This window comes from Lygodium microphyllum, unplaced genomic scaffold, assembly GCF_053477565.2.
Source record: "Lygodium microphyllum isolate KBCC unplaced genomic scaffold, Lygodium_microphyllum_v1.1.10 scaffold_174, whole genome shotgun sequence".
In the NCBI taxonomy this organism is placed as follows: Eukaryota; Viridiplantae; Streptophyta; class Polypodiopsida; order Schizaeales; family Lygodiaceae; genus Lygodium; species Lygodium microphyllum.
Genome location: NW_028229657.1, coordinates 123,560 through 140,405, shown reverse-complemented (window position 1 = coordinate 140,405; position 16,846 = coordinate 123,560). Strand labels below are relative to the sequence as shown.

Genomic DNA, 16,846 nt, shown 5'->3' with positions numbered 1-16,846 from the left:
CTTGGGTTACTCTCTAAAATCCTAATGTTGATCTCGAGTAAGTTACTCATGAGTATATATGTGCATCATGTGGATTAAAACAAAATGTATTTTTAAAATACCATTTGTATACAAATTTTTACATATAGAAGGATGTAATATAGATGTGTTATTTATAGATTGAATATGAAATTTAAGATTATGTTTTATTCATGAAAATTTTAGAGATAAGGATATTTATAAATAAGCCTTGAATGCACATGATGTAGAGAATATACATATAGTAACTTATTTTCTTTTTTATCCTTGGACATTGAGAGCTCCTTTTTTCCACCCACATGATTTTTCCTAATGTCAATGGACTCATTCTTGTCACTCAAGTCTTGAAGATCACTCGTCACACTATTTTCAAAACATCTTGAATCATCTGTGCTCATAGCATAAGAGCTCACACTCAAAGCCTTATCACTATACCCATCCTCGTTAAACCTTGTGTTGCTCTCTTCATAATTATCTCTTGTGCTGTAGAGGCATTGACACTCTAGATACTTCCATAAGAACCCAAAGACTTCTCCTTAGTTTCCCTATATTTTTCTCTTCGACTGTTCTTACTTGGCTCTTCAAACACACTCGTGTAATTAAGTAAAAGAAAAGTGTTATTTCTCCCACTATAGGTGGTTTGCCAAAGTCTTACTTCCATACAAAGGTCGGCTTTCATGTCTTAATGGACATATCCTCTCTTACCTTTTTACATTCTCATTAGCTAGTTCAAACTCTCTTTTCTTCTCAGCCTTCCTCTCTTGATACTTAGCAACCTTCATAGCTTCCTTGAACATTCCAGGATCCTTTAGGTCCAGTTTCACACTCCACTAGAGTCTCAACCTTTCCACAAAGTAGATTGCTTTCAACATATTTGGGCTAGGTTGTCCCTCACTCAAACTTGAGCTCCAGCTCCATTTGTTCTGAGAACAAAATACAAGGAAACCATAAGAAATCTCATCATCACTGATCATCATCGTTATCCAAGTATAAATTTTTGCAAGAGGTCCTACATCCTCTTAAGCTCAAGCTTAGTCACAGAAGGAACAAAAAAAGAAATGCACTATGGACACGGAGACTAAACTTTTGGAGGATTAAGAAGGTTTCTCTGATGCTTGCCTACTCGATGATCCTCTATGAGCATGGCTCACTTTTTCTCTGTTCATCCCCAAGTAGTCCCTCCATTCTGCTCTAATCAAAGCTTAACGCCTGATTATAGCAGCAGGCAGTCTCCTTTTGAAGCTGATTATACCCTCTTCCTCCTCCCATAGCCGACACTCCTTTGCACAATACACCCTCTTCCTTTGTACCTACTTCTAGAGATACTACTACTACAAGAACATGTCGCACCATCAACATCTCTCCTTGTCTCATTCTAGATAATATTCATACTCATTTTGCAATCCACACCTCTTTTGCTCGATACATTTTTGTCATTCATTTGTATTTAGGATTGGTGGGGTTTTCCAAGGCAGCACACATTTTGGCACCACGTACAACAATCAAATTGGGTGCGTGAAATTGATGTCCGAGACGACCTTTATCGAAGAAGATATAGGGTCTCTTACAGGGGATTCCATGTGCTCCTTCAACAGCTTGCGCCCTTTTGGCCGCGTCTTGAGCTTGAAAGATCATGTGTTTGTGATCCAATACAACTCGAGAAAGCACTCAATTGTACATTGCTTCGTCTCGCACATGAGGAGTCTACACATCACATCGTTGATACCTTTAGAGCGGGTGAGTCTACAATAAGAAAATATTGCCATTTGATTGTTCAGATATTGGCTTTTCAACTATGACCAAGGTACATCAGTGTTCCAGAAGGCCAACGCCTAAGGAGTATTATCTCAGACTTTGAAGCATCGACAATGTTTCCAAATGTGTGTGGGGCTATTGATGGGTCTCACATACGGCTCATCAAGAAGCCAAATCATGAGGACATACCTGCTCAATATTGGTGGACATCACTTCCACTCGGTCCTCCTACAAGGCGTTTGTGATGCTAGAAAGCAACTATGGGATGTTTGTGTCATGGCTCTTGGAGGCACAAATGATGCGGCTCATTGGAAGGCTTCATCCCTTTACAAAAAAATGCGAGGAAAGGAGATCCTCCAAGAACCAATATTGCAACTTCGCAATGTTCGTTGTCTTACCATATCTCTTAGCTGATGGAGGCTATGGTTTGCATTGAGAATGTTTTTGGCATGCTAAAAAATAGATGGTGTATCTTATGTGACATCAATGTAGACCTTCATTGAGTACCCATATATATTGTTGCTTGTTGTGTTCTACACAATTTCTTGATGGAAACAAACAATGAGGAGCTCAGGGAGGATGACATTGATCCTCACCCTAATGACCAACCCGCACCTCGCATGGAGAGATTCGAGCGTGAGGAAGGTCAAGCTCTTCGACAAGCTATATTTGATGAGTGGACCTTGTGTATGCAAGTCACTCAATGATTGTTATTTGACCCATTGTGGCTACTTGAATGTTAACACTTTATGTTCTTCAAAGCCCACATTGGCATTGTGGCTACTTGAATGTTAACACTTCATGTTCTTTGTACCTCTTACAAAACATCTACTCAAATGGAGGCGAAATATAGTTGTCAAACCCAAACATACATGGCAACACATCTCTATTGAGATGGAGGTGGAGTATTTTTCGTGCAGCCAAAAGTTGAGCAATTTGCAAATTCATAGCCAAGCGTTTCTCCTCAAGTTCCAAACGTTTGAGCTCTATCTCCTTGAAAGCATTGGCAAAGGTACTACACCCACGCTCTATGGATGCACCCACTCCATCCAAACATATTGACTTTCTTTTCTTGTTCCTTTAGCCTCGAACTGCTCCAATTGATGGATTTGCATTGACTTCATCTGAAAGTGGTTCCCCATTTTTGTTTGCGGTGTTGTCGACCACCTCCACATCATCATCTGTTGTGTCTGTTGTAGGGTGTGATTGAGGCCCTTCACCTTGCCCCATGTTCACATCCTCATGATCAACCAATGATATTGTGTCTCCACCAATGAACCCATCACCTATAAAACCTCCTTAAAGACCGTTGACTTCACTCATACGAGAGTAGAACTCCCATCTAGATGGTTTTGGCCTTGTGGTGGACTCTTTTGACCTCTTTTGCATGTATGCTTTCATATTATCCCACTTATTTCTACATTGTGTATCAATAAACTTAGTGCCACACCTAGCATTAACATCCTGAGCAATTTCACCCCAATGTTTTGCCTTTAAATTTCCACGATTCATGGAAATCCATTTATCCTCATAAAAGTCCAACAAAGTTGAAATTTGGCTAGATGACCAAATTTCTGACTACTTCTTGGATGGCACCACTACATCTGATATGGAGCTTCTAGTAGTTTTGTTGCTCATAGACACACTTGGAAGAGGACCTTCGATTGGCAGGGGCCACTAGAACCGCAAGAGATTGCTCTAATATTGACTGATCAACATTGCGATGAGACAAGGGAGGTGCAGGCTGAGAGCTTGGAACTCTCTCATCAATCTCTTGAGAAAAGGTACCAAGGTTGCCATTGAGGGAAGGGGTTTGGCTATATTGAGAGAAATTGGCATGGCCTTGCACACTCAAGGCTTGTAAAAGTCTTGGAACAATGGAGGGGGAGGGGTTGAAAAATTGAGATTGAGCAAAGGAAGGCATGGTTTGAGGGGTCACTACGTCTTGACCTTGCTCAAATATTTGGCGACTAGAGCTTCCAACAACATGGGGTTGGAAAGCACTAAACACACTTGCAAATTGACAGCCTTGATTGCTATCATTCATTGTAAAAGAAACCTACACAACACAAGGACTTGCATTTTGTAAATTCATTGGCTTGAATGAAGGCAATGAGATTTAATGAGGCTATTTGCACCCAAAACTAATTCAATGAGATATAATTCAAGGACTATAACATTTCCCAAGAAACATAGGCACTTAATAGGAGCATAAATTTGATGAGATGAAATGATACAACAACATAAACCTCTTGGAAAGAGTATTACCAATTTAAACAAAGCATATATATGCAACAAAATAAACTTTTTAGTATGGACAATACATTAGGATAGAAAAGTAGATCATATAACAACATATACCTATCATAAAGAGTATTGCAACATAACCAAATAAACCATCTTGGCATGAACAATAGAAAAGGATAGAAATTAGAATCGTATAACACCTATCAGAAAGAGTATCACAACATAACAAAATCAACCATTTTGGCATGAACAATACAACATGATAGAAATCAGAATCATATAACACCTATCAGAAAGACTATTACAACATAACAAAATCAACCATTTTGGCATGAACAAAACAAAAGGATAGAAATTAGAATCATAACAACATAAACATATTTCACTAAAAGTTTATATCCATAAGCAATACCCTAAGATATAAAAGCAAAACATATAACAACATAAACCTATCAGAAAGAGTATTACAACATAACAAAATAAACCTTTTTGCATGAACAATGGCTTCCAATGCCCATGCAGGGTTGGTCCTCTGATCAGCAGATCCTCTAGCAATAATTGGCATGCAAACACCCTTTATGCCTATGCATGAGAGAGAGAGAGAGAGAGAGAGAGAGAGAGAGAGAGAGGGAGGGAGGGAGGGAGGGAGGGAGGGAGACCTTTTGGGTGAATTCTCAGCAGCAAGAAGAGGCCTTTTGATCCTTTGTTCTTTGTGTGCTTCCTTCAAGAAGTGATCTGCACAAAAAACAGAAGAACAATGAGGCACAGAAACGATGGCAGCAAAATTGTTAGTTTATAATCATTTTCATGGCACCCAAATTCTCATCACAGAAAACATCAAGTGCACAAATGTTGATGGCCTTCAAATTCCTTTTGATCTCACCTTACCTAAAATCACAGCACATCGAATATCATGCACACAGGAACGATGACATGCACAAAAACTATCGAGCACAGACTCACAATGGGCATGCCACAAAAGTACTATAATCAAAGGACAAGACATAAACCAATGAACAACAACGCCTTTTGCAGGAAAAGGCAAAGGATGGAGATGACGGGCCAATCATCGTAGCAACGATTCACACAAAAACATCACGATTCCAGACACGACGATCCTAGACAGGCAGCCCAATCTTGCAGCGATTCTGGACAACTACGACTTGATACAAGCAGCCAAATTCTACAGCGCTTCTACATCTACGATTTCTTATGACGAGCCAAAAAGGATGTGGAGAGAGAGAGAGAGAGAGAGAGAGAGAGAGAGAGAGAGAGAGAGAGGGAGAGGGAGGGAGATCACCGATTCATGCCAAATTCTGCAGCGCTTCTACAGCTACGATTTTTTATGACGAGCCAAAAAGGGAAGGGTGTAGAGAGAGAGAGAGAGAGAGAGAGAGAGAGAGAGATCACCGATTCATCTGTGACCGATTCACCTGCACACAGATGCAGAAATCACTGCAGAGAGTAGGCATGTAGGAATCGCGTGCAGGATTGGGAGTACATGACAATAGGAGGAGATGTTAGAAGAATTTATGGTACACAGAATTCATGGCTGCAAGCGGGAAGAAGTCGAGGAGCGGGAAAATGAAATTTTCACTTTCCACTTACATGTCACCACGTGGAAGGAAGGCTACGGAACTCGAGCTAAATGACCAATTTGTCATCCGTTCACAAAACCTCTCATTTCAGCCACATCATCTTACTCTTCACTCGTTAAGTAAAAGTAACCTCATATGCGCACCCTACAAGTGGGTGATGAGGCGTAAAGGATCAAGGTAAGATGATTGATTTTGAGGAAATAATGAATTCATAAGGGTTAAGTGGTCTAACCGTAACGGTGGTCATTTGGTTTTCCAAACACACGTAAGAGGGAGTCCTCGTCGAAGACCAATGTGAGGGTATAAAAATTTTCACTTTCTTTCATTGTATAACCGGTATCCTTTGATACCAAAGGGTTCTCCATAATTGATGAAGCGAGCATGTTCTTGCTGTTTATTGCGTTGTCTGCCAAGTACATAAGCATAAACAGGTAAGTTGTAACCCAAAAATGCACAAACGAGCATAGTTGGGCAGTTCGTTAAACCTTAAGGTGTAGGGTATAGCTTTAACACTGCGTATAAACATGCCTTGCTTGTCTTTATAAGCAAGGCATCATCAGCATCCGAGTAATCGAAGTGAGATGTGCTATTCAAAATCTTGTTCATTGGATTCATCGCAAGAAGATTCAGATGCAGTAGCACAATTTGCTTGAGCCTTAAGCATGTTAGGATGGCCTTTGGAATGACACCAACAGTCTTTAGACGCATGACCATACTTATTGCAAATAGGGTGTGGTAATACTAAAGTTAGGTTTGGAAAAACGTGGTTTAAAAGGTTTTTCATGAAGGATAAGTATTGCTGGACGAAGCAGATCTGGAGTTTCTATGGAATTTTCCTTTGGATTGGACATACATTGTTAATGTGGATGATGAAGATTGGGTATGTTGATTTGCTTGGTGCATTGAATTTTCTTGTAGAATTAATGAAATAAGTGTTGGTACCTATAATGTGACTTGATTAGATTGTGTGGATGTGAAGGATTGCCAAGATGGTGGAAGTGCAACAAGAAGAAGTATAGCTTGAACATTGGGTAGAAGCTCCAACCCCGAGAGGAGAACATCATACATTTTCAAGCGCCAAGATTGTAAAAATTTTGAAATGCTTGATCTTCTTGCACAATTAAATTAAGCAATGTTTGAAGGTTATATAGGTGATTGCCAATGGATTTTGGCTCATAGGTATTGCGTAGTTGCGGTCAAATAGAATGTGTAGTTGATTGCATAAGAACAGATTGCTTTTAGGTATTATCTATATGAAGAAGAAGTTCAAGATGCGCGGTTAAGTCGCGCTCTTCCTACAATTTAACATCGTCAACTAATGTGTGATCCGTTGAAGCAGGACAAGGTGTACTTCCATCGACAATATCGAGGATTTCCTGTTTTTGAAGGATAATCTCCATCGCCATGTGCCAAGGGTGATAGTTCCGATCACTGAGATTGTCGATTTTATAAGTTTGCGTTGATATCGACGCTTGCGCCATGGTGGTCAAGCATGGGAGCAATTCGACCACGCTAGGCTTATGTGGATATTTAAAACCTGGTTCTTGATATCATATAGGAAATCAAACGCAGGGCTCTCTCTCTCGAGAATACACACAGAGGCACGAATGAATAATTTCATTGATTGATGTTTATTTAAACAAAATGATGCAGCGCCCTTTTGGCTGATGGTTGACATTTTAGAGGTGTTTAGAGTACCCTTCCATTACTGCAATTCCACAAGCTGCCCCTGTTGGTCGCTACTGCAACTCGCCTTCTACTCCCAAAGCAATCAAGACCGGAGCCTTTTGCAGCAGCTGCACCGCTTCTTCATCCTCCTTTCTGCTGATGAGGCCGCCCTTCTAAAGTCGTACTGAATATAGTACTCTTTGGAAATTTCCTACTATAGGTGTATAGTATTAGATACATACATTTTTCATTTCCTCTGCCTGTGTCTCGGCACATACACACTAACGGGCCTGCAATACAGACAGTCTTCATGTTGATCTCCTCTCTTTTGCTAAGCTTTCAATAGTAGACTTGATCTCCTCAGATTACTGTGATTTTATTTCTTTTGCTCAGTCTCCGGCCTAAGCTACTCATGAGGCCAAGTCAGTGGAGCGAAACTGGTGCTCCTTTGCTGCAAATCAACCTTTGATGTCCTCCTCAATCATGGGGCTCGCAGCTCCCCTGGAGTTCAGCAATTCTATCTCCAATCTCCTCTATGATCAGTCGGCTCTTCGAGCCCCCCCCAAAAGCCTCCTGACTCTCAGGAAAACCGGCCCTCTTTCACTGCAGTAGCTGCCCCCCATTCTCTACAGCAGTCAACTGCCTTACGTCCATCTCACAGTCTTGAGAAGCCTTCCACCTCCTTCCGCACCTTTCTCAAGCTTCTTCTTCACATGCGTTTTGTTTTGTTTTGTTTTGTTTTTTTTGTCTCTTTTGGTTTTAAGATAAGCCCGTTTCCATAGCCCTGTTCACATGCACGATGATGCATAGGCATAACCAAACAAAATCAGGAGCACAAACCCACATGCAAGCATTGATATAGAAATCTACATACAATAAAGCACATATGCATCTAAAGTTAGACACTTGAATGCCTGTATGCACCTACATAATCACATGCATAAGCACAAACATACAGAGACATACTAGGTATACATAGAAGCACACACACACACACACACATTTACACATATATACCCTCTTCTTTCTCACCTTTCAAACTCTTAAAGAAACTACTCTCACCTCAATGCCTCCTTAAAGTTCTCTTTTGATTGAGAAAAGCCATGAACCTCATAGTAGGACCCATTGATAGGGTTATCTCGGCGAGCCTCAAGTGCTTCTAAAAAGATATCCTCAATGCAAATGAATGGACTTATGCTTAAGCTTTTGATGTTGGACTTAATATATCCATTGAAGATCATACCATATAGGTCAAACATCCAATGTTTACAAGAAAGTATGCATGCAATTTGAAAAGATTGTGCATATTTTATATGTTCAATGTCTAACGCATTGTGTAAACACAGCTTCTTGATATCTTAAATCTTTTAGCACTCATATCCTCACCTTTCAGAACTGATGATGGAACTCCTCTCCACCTGGGCCACACTCACAACAACTATGATAAAGATACTCGTCAATAGAAACCCTTCTCTCAATTGATGTACCCCTTCATGGCCCATTTGATCTCTTCAACCCATTTCCCTCTCAACCCTATGGTTCCTAATTGATGAGACAAAAGTTTACAATGTAAAGTTCAAGAAGGTGAATGCTCAATGAAGGTATGCTCTCATGTGCACATGCAACTAGGTTTACTGGATATAGCTTTAGTGGGCTTCATCCAGTGTTGTGCATCAAGATGGTATAGTTAAGTGCATCTTCCCAATGGCATGGAAGTAAATGAGATGAAAGTGTTTAAGAACCCCTTGTGATGAATAGTGTTTTGTGTTGTGCATGTGCCCCCATTTTCCCTAGTGAAGTGTAAGAGTTTAGGGCTCATCAAATCTACCATTTCCTCGAGTAGCCTTAGCTTCCACCATCTAGGTCTATGTTGTCAATTCGTACAACAACTCAAACTTGGCAAGCAAAAGTTATATGCTTATAGAAAATCAAAGAACAAACAACACTTGAACAAACAACCAATGACTCTCAAACTTGGCATGCAACCTCTAGGTGGGAGGGATGGCCATGCCACCTACCTCAAGGCATCGACAGAGGCTACACCCCCCGTTTCCTTACGTCACATCCCTCTCCCCGACCGCTACTGCGCAGGGCCCTTGGGCCTCCGTTGAGGTCATTCCCTCCCCCCTCCATCCACAGTGACTGTCGTCCCCCCCTAGGGCTCCTGGCCGTAGCCACCCCGCTGTCAGTTGTAGTACCACCCCCCTGGCTGTCCGATCGGAGTTTTTCCCCCCTGCGACCTGCTGCAATGCCAGGCTTTTGGACCGACGTGCTAGCCACTACTTCGCCACCTAGGCTGCTAGACCGGTGTGCTAGCAATTGCTCCGCCACCCTGGCTAACGACTCAGCCCGCTTTTCCCCCCCGTGCTAGCTGGCAGCGACATCCTCGTCTGGCGTGTTCTACGGGCCGATGTATGAGGGAGGAAAAGTAGGTGAGGAAGTGGGAAGAGAAAGAAGGAGGGAGAGAGAGAGTGAGGGAGAGGGTGAAGAAGGGAAGTAGAGGGAGAGAAGTAGAAGAAGAGAAGGAGTAGGAGAGAGGTAGAGGAAGAGGAAGAAGAGGGAGAGAAGAAGGAGAGAAGAAGGAGTGAGGAGAGAAGAAGAGGGAGAGAAGGAGAAGGGGAGAGGAAAAGAAGGAGTGGGAGATGAAGAAGAGGGAGAGAAGGAGGAGAGAAAAGAAGGAGTGGAAGAGAGAAGAGAAGAAGAGGGAGAGAAGGGGAAGGGGAGAAGGAGAAGGAGAGAAGAAGGAGAGAGAAAGAGAAGAGAAGAGGGGGAGAGAAGTAGAAGGAGAAGAAGAGGAGAGAGAGAAGTAGAAGGAAGAGGGAAAAAAAAAGGGATAGAAGGGAGGAGAGGAGAAGAAGAAGAGAAGGAGAGAGGTAGAAGAAGAAGAAGAAGAGGTAGAGGGAGAGAGGAGAGAAGTAGTAGAAGAAGAGAAGAAGAAGAGAAAGAGAGGGAAGGAGGAGAAAAGAAGCAGGAGAGGGAGAAGGAGAGAGAGAGAGAGAGTAGAGGAATAAGAGAGAAGGAGAAGAAGAGAAGGAGAGAGAGAGAGAGTAGGAGAGTAAGAGAAAAGAAGAAGAAGAGAGAGAGAGAGAAAGAAAGAAGGAGAGGGAGTGGGAGTTGGTAAGTAACTGCAACAAGTCACCCAAACCACTCCCTCGACGAAGGACCCCATCCAACGGTCTTTCCTACCGAACCTGTCAACCCAAAACTCGTTAAGGTCCGGACTGCCCAATCTCTGCGAGGCGAATGGCTCCCAAGAAGAAAGTCATGGGAAGCGTAGGCGCCCAAGCCACCGGTAATGCTGGAGGGGCGAGCGGAACGACCAACGCAACACACACGAATCAAGCCCAGGTTCTAAGCTTTAAAAGTTAATTAGGTATTATTTATCGTGGAAGAGATGAAAGGATTGGTGACGTGCATGGAACAAGAACGAGTCTTAGGGTTGTGTTTACCCTAAGTACTAAGTTGTATGCGCAAAACGATAGAGTTTGGAATTGCATAAGATTTTATGCATGAAATGATAGTTTTTACTCACATAAAATGATAAGGTTATCGCCTTACTTCACATAAAATGATAGCTTTTTAACCAATTCAGTGCATGAATAATTATTTAGAATTCATGTTTAGCAATCATGGTTAAAAGAAACACATGAAATGTTAATTTCTATTCATGAGATACACTTGCATTGTTAGACAAAACCCTAGACTTTCATAGATACAAGTCACATGTGATCCGTTGCATTAGAAATAAGTACTTGTTTCCAGGAATAAAGAGAGATAAAAGTCGTTTAGGAGGTGCAACTATACTAAATGCATAATGTGCACGATGGTTAAGGTTGATTGGGAAATCCTACATAGAACCGCACTAAGAGAGTTGGAAGAATCGCATGAATCTAGACTGCATCTTGAAAGTCTAAATGAAGAATCATGTGTTGCCATGTGTGTTAACTTTTAACGTGTCCTCCTGTCCACTGCAAGACATGTCTTAGCAGGCCATCGGGAAGAGAGTCTAGAAAGCACCGCGCGGCACTCCCAAGGAATGTCACAGGGTTTGTGATCTAGGTCTTGCCGAGTCTACCATGAAGCGGAAGCATTTCGGCCGTTCCCACTTAGGACCGACCTGAATCAGGGTTTTCCTAATGGTTAAGTTTCTAGAATGGTAGCTAGTGTAGATGAACTGCTTTACGCAGAAACATCAGGGTCGAAGCGGATTTATACTGCACTTGGTTCAAGGAGAATGGGAAATGAGAGGGATGCGAAGTTCGACCTCTGTGCCCGTAAGGCATAGTCCCATTCCATTCCCCTAAAACAATATAAATCGAGACTCTAGCTTTCTAGATTCTAGGTCATTGTTACCTTGTTGTCAATTCCTTTGAGAAAAGTTCCTGGCCAACTGGGACTACCCTTCTGTAGGACGGACCCATGGTCACATCCACCGCACTTTTCTCGGGTTGCTTTAGTTATCTAATTACCTACCACATTCAGTTTGACAAGCAAAAATAACTTTCTTAATTAACCAATGAACCACTGGTTCCTTCACGTAACTTAGGCACTGACATAGAAAAATAATGTCAAACAAGTTCCTTTTCAATATTTGATCTTTATTTATTAGTCTTTGAAATACATCAAATAATCTAGCTCGAAGGCTATTCCGCTCGAAGGCTATTCCAGCAATCCTCATGGATCGCTATTCCAAGTTCCGCCCGTTGACTAGTATGCGGGCCTCGAGATCCTCTTTGCAGGATTCAGAGGCAAGGGATTTACGGCCAGAGCCCCCACTAGCACCCAGGCGTCCTCCTGCTCCAAGTAGCACCCACGGAGAGACCTCTCGCGGTGGGTTTGGTCCACGTACCCGACGCAGCTAACAACCCCCTTGGATAGGGTCAGGCAGACAGTCAGAGGTAACTAATGCTGCCTCTCTCTCCAGGCTTTCAACCTGAAGCATTAGTTATTTTTCAGCATTAGTTCCTTGAGCAAAGGAGAAAAAACAGTGCTCCTAAGTGTACAAACATAAGCACTCCAATGGTTGTTTATACGGCCAACTACTAAGGTGTGAATTCTTCTCTCCGAATACATCCAACATTCGATCCGGGATCAATCGCGACTTGGCAAGATCCCAAGGGTTTCGTAAGCTAAGCTGCTTGTTTACCCTTTTTCCTTAGGTTAGGGTTTATACCTTGTTAATCCAAATTGTTAATATCTTAGGATCCTTATATTAAGGTCAATAAATCCTGGGCAACCTCGTTGCCCTAACTTGGTTAGTCAATTGCTTTCTTGGCAAATTCATAACTTCGCTAACTTGGCAAATCGGCCCTAAGGAAGGGTGATATAGTAGGATGACTACTCACCTCTAGAAAATTAGACTTGTTCTTAGAACTTGCCAAACTTGCTCAAAGGAGTGGCAATACTATTTTGTGATCTAGACACAAAACCATGCGACGTTGCAACTTGTTGCACGAGATAGATGTCAGCACGTAACTTGTAGGATTATTTTTCCTTCGTGCGGTCTCTCTTGATCAAGATAAGGGCTTGGGAGTCCTCTTGACCCAACCCAACCCCTAACCCTACTAGGCCGATAACGCTTTGGCCCTAGGGTTCCTAATTTCCTTGCGAAAGTCTAGCATTTGGTCATCCGATCACTAGGGTGAGAACCTTCGATCATTCTTGCACGACCGATCTAACAACCCTAACATTTTTGAGAATATGGGTAGGATCTTTGGGATCGAAAATATTAGGTTGGCAACCCAAGTGCGATACTAGGCAGAATTTTAATGTAACCTAACCCTACCTAGCACTTTGAGGTGATCGTCATATGCAATCTAATCGTACCTTTATGATTTTCATGTGAGCTACTCAACTATAAGCAGATTACTTAGTTGATCCGTCCAACCCGCGAGTAAAGATGATCTTCACTTTAAAGATGCAAACACATTCTTCTAAATTTGCAAGTACTTTCCCTTAAAAGATGTAAGTAACTGGAAGATAGGTGAGATGCATCATTCCATGTGAGTATGCAACTTCCAACCATAGACCTTCTGCTTTTATGTAACTTAGAGATCATTCTTTTCCTTGCCCTATACTATAGTGATTGACATTTAGAGCTAACTCGTATAAACCCTACGTTGATGCAACAAAGTCAAAGCTTTAATATTTTTAATGAAGATGCATTCAAACTTTGATAAAGAACTCCATGCTTGAGTGAATGCCATGAGTCCATCATTGACTTAATCCTTCCTTTAGTACTTAACCCAACCTAGGATGTAATTATCATCGCATGCGATTCGCAAGGTACATAAATCCTTTCCATGCATTGCAACTATTCAAACATCATTTAATGGGCGTCTACGATTATTTTATACGCGAATCACAACTATGCATTATGTGTTATATGCCCTGTCCTATGCGTGATGCAACAAAGAAGCCTTTGCACAATTCCATCTTTTTACTTATGCATCATGCGTTTAGGATCACAACTTGACCACGAAAGTGTAAGCAATTTAAAATGCATGACATGTAACTAAATCTTGTGAATCGGGCAAGCAAATAAATTTCCCAATGTATTTAAACTTGCCTACAAGAATTAAACATGCTTAGTGCATCCTTTTCATGTAGAAAATTTATCGAAACCTGGGCATTAAGAATCGGGGCGTTGTCCACTCGTGTACTCGGGGTGGAAGCTCCCGCGCGTGCGCCTCACAACTTTTGCTTAGGAGCCATGGATGACGTAGATCTCGACTTAGCAAACTCTCTTTGCCCTTTATCCGATTTCCAAAACTCCCTTCTGCCCGTGAATTTTCTCCTCTTCGCAGGAATTGGGCCTTACAAAATCAATTTTAAAAACCCAAGGGGTGTGGGTGAATAAGGCTTATGGAAGCATTATTGGAAGCTTCCAAAGAAGCTTTTAAGCTTTTGTGACAGGCTGAATGATGTGGAGAGAGAGTGATGATGAGGGAGATGATGAGGATGGAGGTGAAGATGACGACGACGATGATTATGATGATGATGATGGTGAGGACGATGGGCACAACAGGCGGCGGCGGCGGCAGCAGCAGCAGGCAGCGGCTTCCATAGGGCGATGGCGGGCAGCAAGATCCCTTCTTCCCCTTTCAAGGTTGAGAGGGGGGTCATATAGATTGAAAGGGGGAGGGAATAGCCACACACGTGGCAAGTTGCATGCCTTCTCCCCCCATGCTCTCCTACTCCACACTCAACCTCCTCTCACACTCCCTCTCCCCCGCCATGCAACGGTTGAAGGGGAGGGGAGTTTTAATAAAAAATTTTACACAAATTCATTATCTTTTTGCCCCAAGAAGGGGTGTTCCCGTGTAGGCCTACGGTAGCTTGTGGTTTTCAAGCCACGGCTTCCTATACGCGACATGGAGCTGGAGTTTGTTATTGCACGAGGGTGGAGCACTTAGCCCAAGGTCTTTTTGTTGCGGGAAGTTGCTTTGAATAGCTTTTGCACAAATTTAGGATCTTGAATATTTCGTAGCGGAAATATTACATTCTCTCCCCCTTAGAGGAATTGAGATGTCCTCATCTCGAGAAGAACTGGGGGTATTGTTGGTTGAAAGTACTTTCATCCATCCAAGTGGCATCCTCTTCAGTGTAATCTTTCCACTGGACGAGGTATTCTCTTAAGGTCCTAGATCTCAAATGCCTCTCCCAAACATCTAAGATCCTGTCAGGCCATAGCTCAAGGACTCCTTGGCTAGGCATTACAACTTGTTGATCATCAAGCACGTGACTAGGGTTAGGCACATACTTTTTCAATAGACTGATATGGAATATATTATGAACTTTTAGGTTTTCGGGGAGTTGAAGTCTATAAACATTAGGCCCTAGGTACTTAAGAATGTTGTAGAGTCCACAATACCTTGGACTTAGCTTTTTGCATTCACCCAAGGATAGGGAACTCTTCTTTGGACGTATGCGAATGAAGACCATATTACCTTCAACGAAAGATGTATCTTTTCATTTCAGGTCCGTGTAAGCCTTCTGTATGTCCTTGACAGCTTGGATGTCCTGTATTATTGACTTGATTTGGTCATCCATGTCTTCTAGCATCTACTTTGAAGCTTCAACCCTCAAGGTTGGATTTGAAAAGCTTAAAGGAGTGCGACAATCGTGCCCATACAATGCTTGAAAAGGGGTCATCTGAATGCTTTGTTGATAAGAAGCATTGTGGGCAAACTCAACCAGTGGCAAATATTGAATCCACTTTTTGGGTTCGCGGCAGTAGTGTGCCCTAAGCATATCTTCAATGACTTGGTTGACTCATTTTGTTTGACCATCGGTTTGGGGATGGTAAGCTGTACTGAAACAGAGTTGAGTCCCAATGGCCTCGAAGATAACCCTCCAGAAGTGTGAGGTGAAGAGAGAGTCACGATCACTAATGATTCTTCTAGGTAACCCATGCAGTTTGAATATCTCCTTGATGAATAACCTTGCAATGTCTGAGGCTTTATAGTTTGTTTTAACATGGATAAGATGTGCAACCTTGGTAAGCATATCTACCATGACCATAATGGAGTTGTATCCTCCCTGAACTTGGGGTAAGCCAACAACAAAGTCCATACTAATGAATTTCCATTTCATTTGGGGAATGTCAAGTGGTTGCAATTTCCCTGGTATTTTGACATGTTTAGCCTTAATGCGTCGACAAGACAAACATTCAGTGACATATTTGAGAACGTCACCTTTAAGCTATCCCAATAATAGCTCTTTCTGACCGCATTGAGGGACTTGGCATAGCCAAGATGTCTTGAGAAAAGGGAGTCATGGGCTTCCCAAAGTATCTTCTGCTTGAGTGATTGGCTTGCCGGAATACATAATCTCGTTCTATAGTAGACAAGTCCACTATTGACAGAGAATTCTTGATACTTTGCTTGTAGCTTCGGGTCTTGATCTTTGATGGGGATCTCCCTTAGAAATTTCTAATAGGTTGGATCATGGCATGCCTCTTCTTTAGAAAGCTTAAGAATTGGGTTCTTTGGCATGGATACCTTTGTGGCTAGAGATCTTGCCGTTGATGGATCTTGCAAAATCAGAGAATTCAGAAATGCCTTGCGACTGAGCGCATTGGCAACTACATTCTCCTTTTTAGGCCGGTATTTGATTTTAAAATCATATTCTTCCAACACTTCAATCCATCGACGTTGCCTCATATTGAGCTCATTCTGGGTGAAAATCCATTTAAGACTCTTGTGGTCCGTCATTAGGGTAAATTTGTTACACCCAGCAAGTAGTGTCTCCAAAGTTTGAGAGCATGGATAACAACCAACAGTTCCAGATCATGGGTAGCATAGTTTCTTTCATGGCTCTTCAGTTTCCTTGAAGAGTATGCTACGGGATGACCTTCTTGCATAAGCCCACATCCTAAGGCAAGTGTGCTAGCATGAGTTATCACTTCAAACTTCTTACTAAGATCCGAAAGTTTCAGGATGGGTGCTGATACCAAGCTTTGCTTTAGTTTGTCAAAGCTGGATTGTTCACCAGGTGACCATACAATTGATACTATCTTCTTTAGTAGATAAGTCAAAGTTGCTGCAATCAAAGCATAG

The 16,846-nt window shown here is 42.1% G+C and overlaps 1 long non-coding RNA gene across 2 annotated transcripts; it reads right to left on the bottom strand.

Moving 5' to 3' along the window:
- Positions 1-346: 346 nt before the first annotated feature.
- On the bottom strand, positions 347-5,506 carry LOC148008348 (uncharacterized). Of its 2 annotated transcripts, none has more exons than XR_015690160.1 (3): positions 5,431-5,506; positions 4,680-4,755; positions 347-941 (listed from the first exon to the last, which is right to left on the bottom strand). It is a non-coding gene; the product is annotated as an uncharacterized LOC148008348 (long non-coding RNA). The 2 variants fall into 2 exon arrangements; XR_015690161.1 differs by lacking the exon at positions 347-941 and adding an exon at positions 1,594-3,832.
- Positions 5,507-16,846: the final 11,340 nt, after the last annotated feature.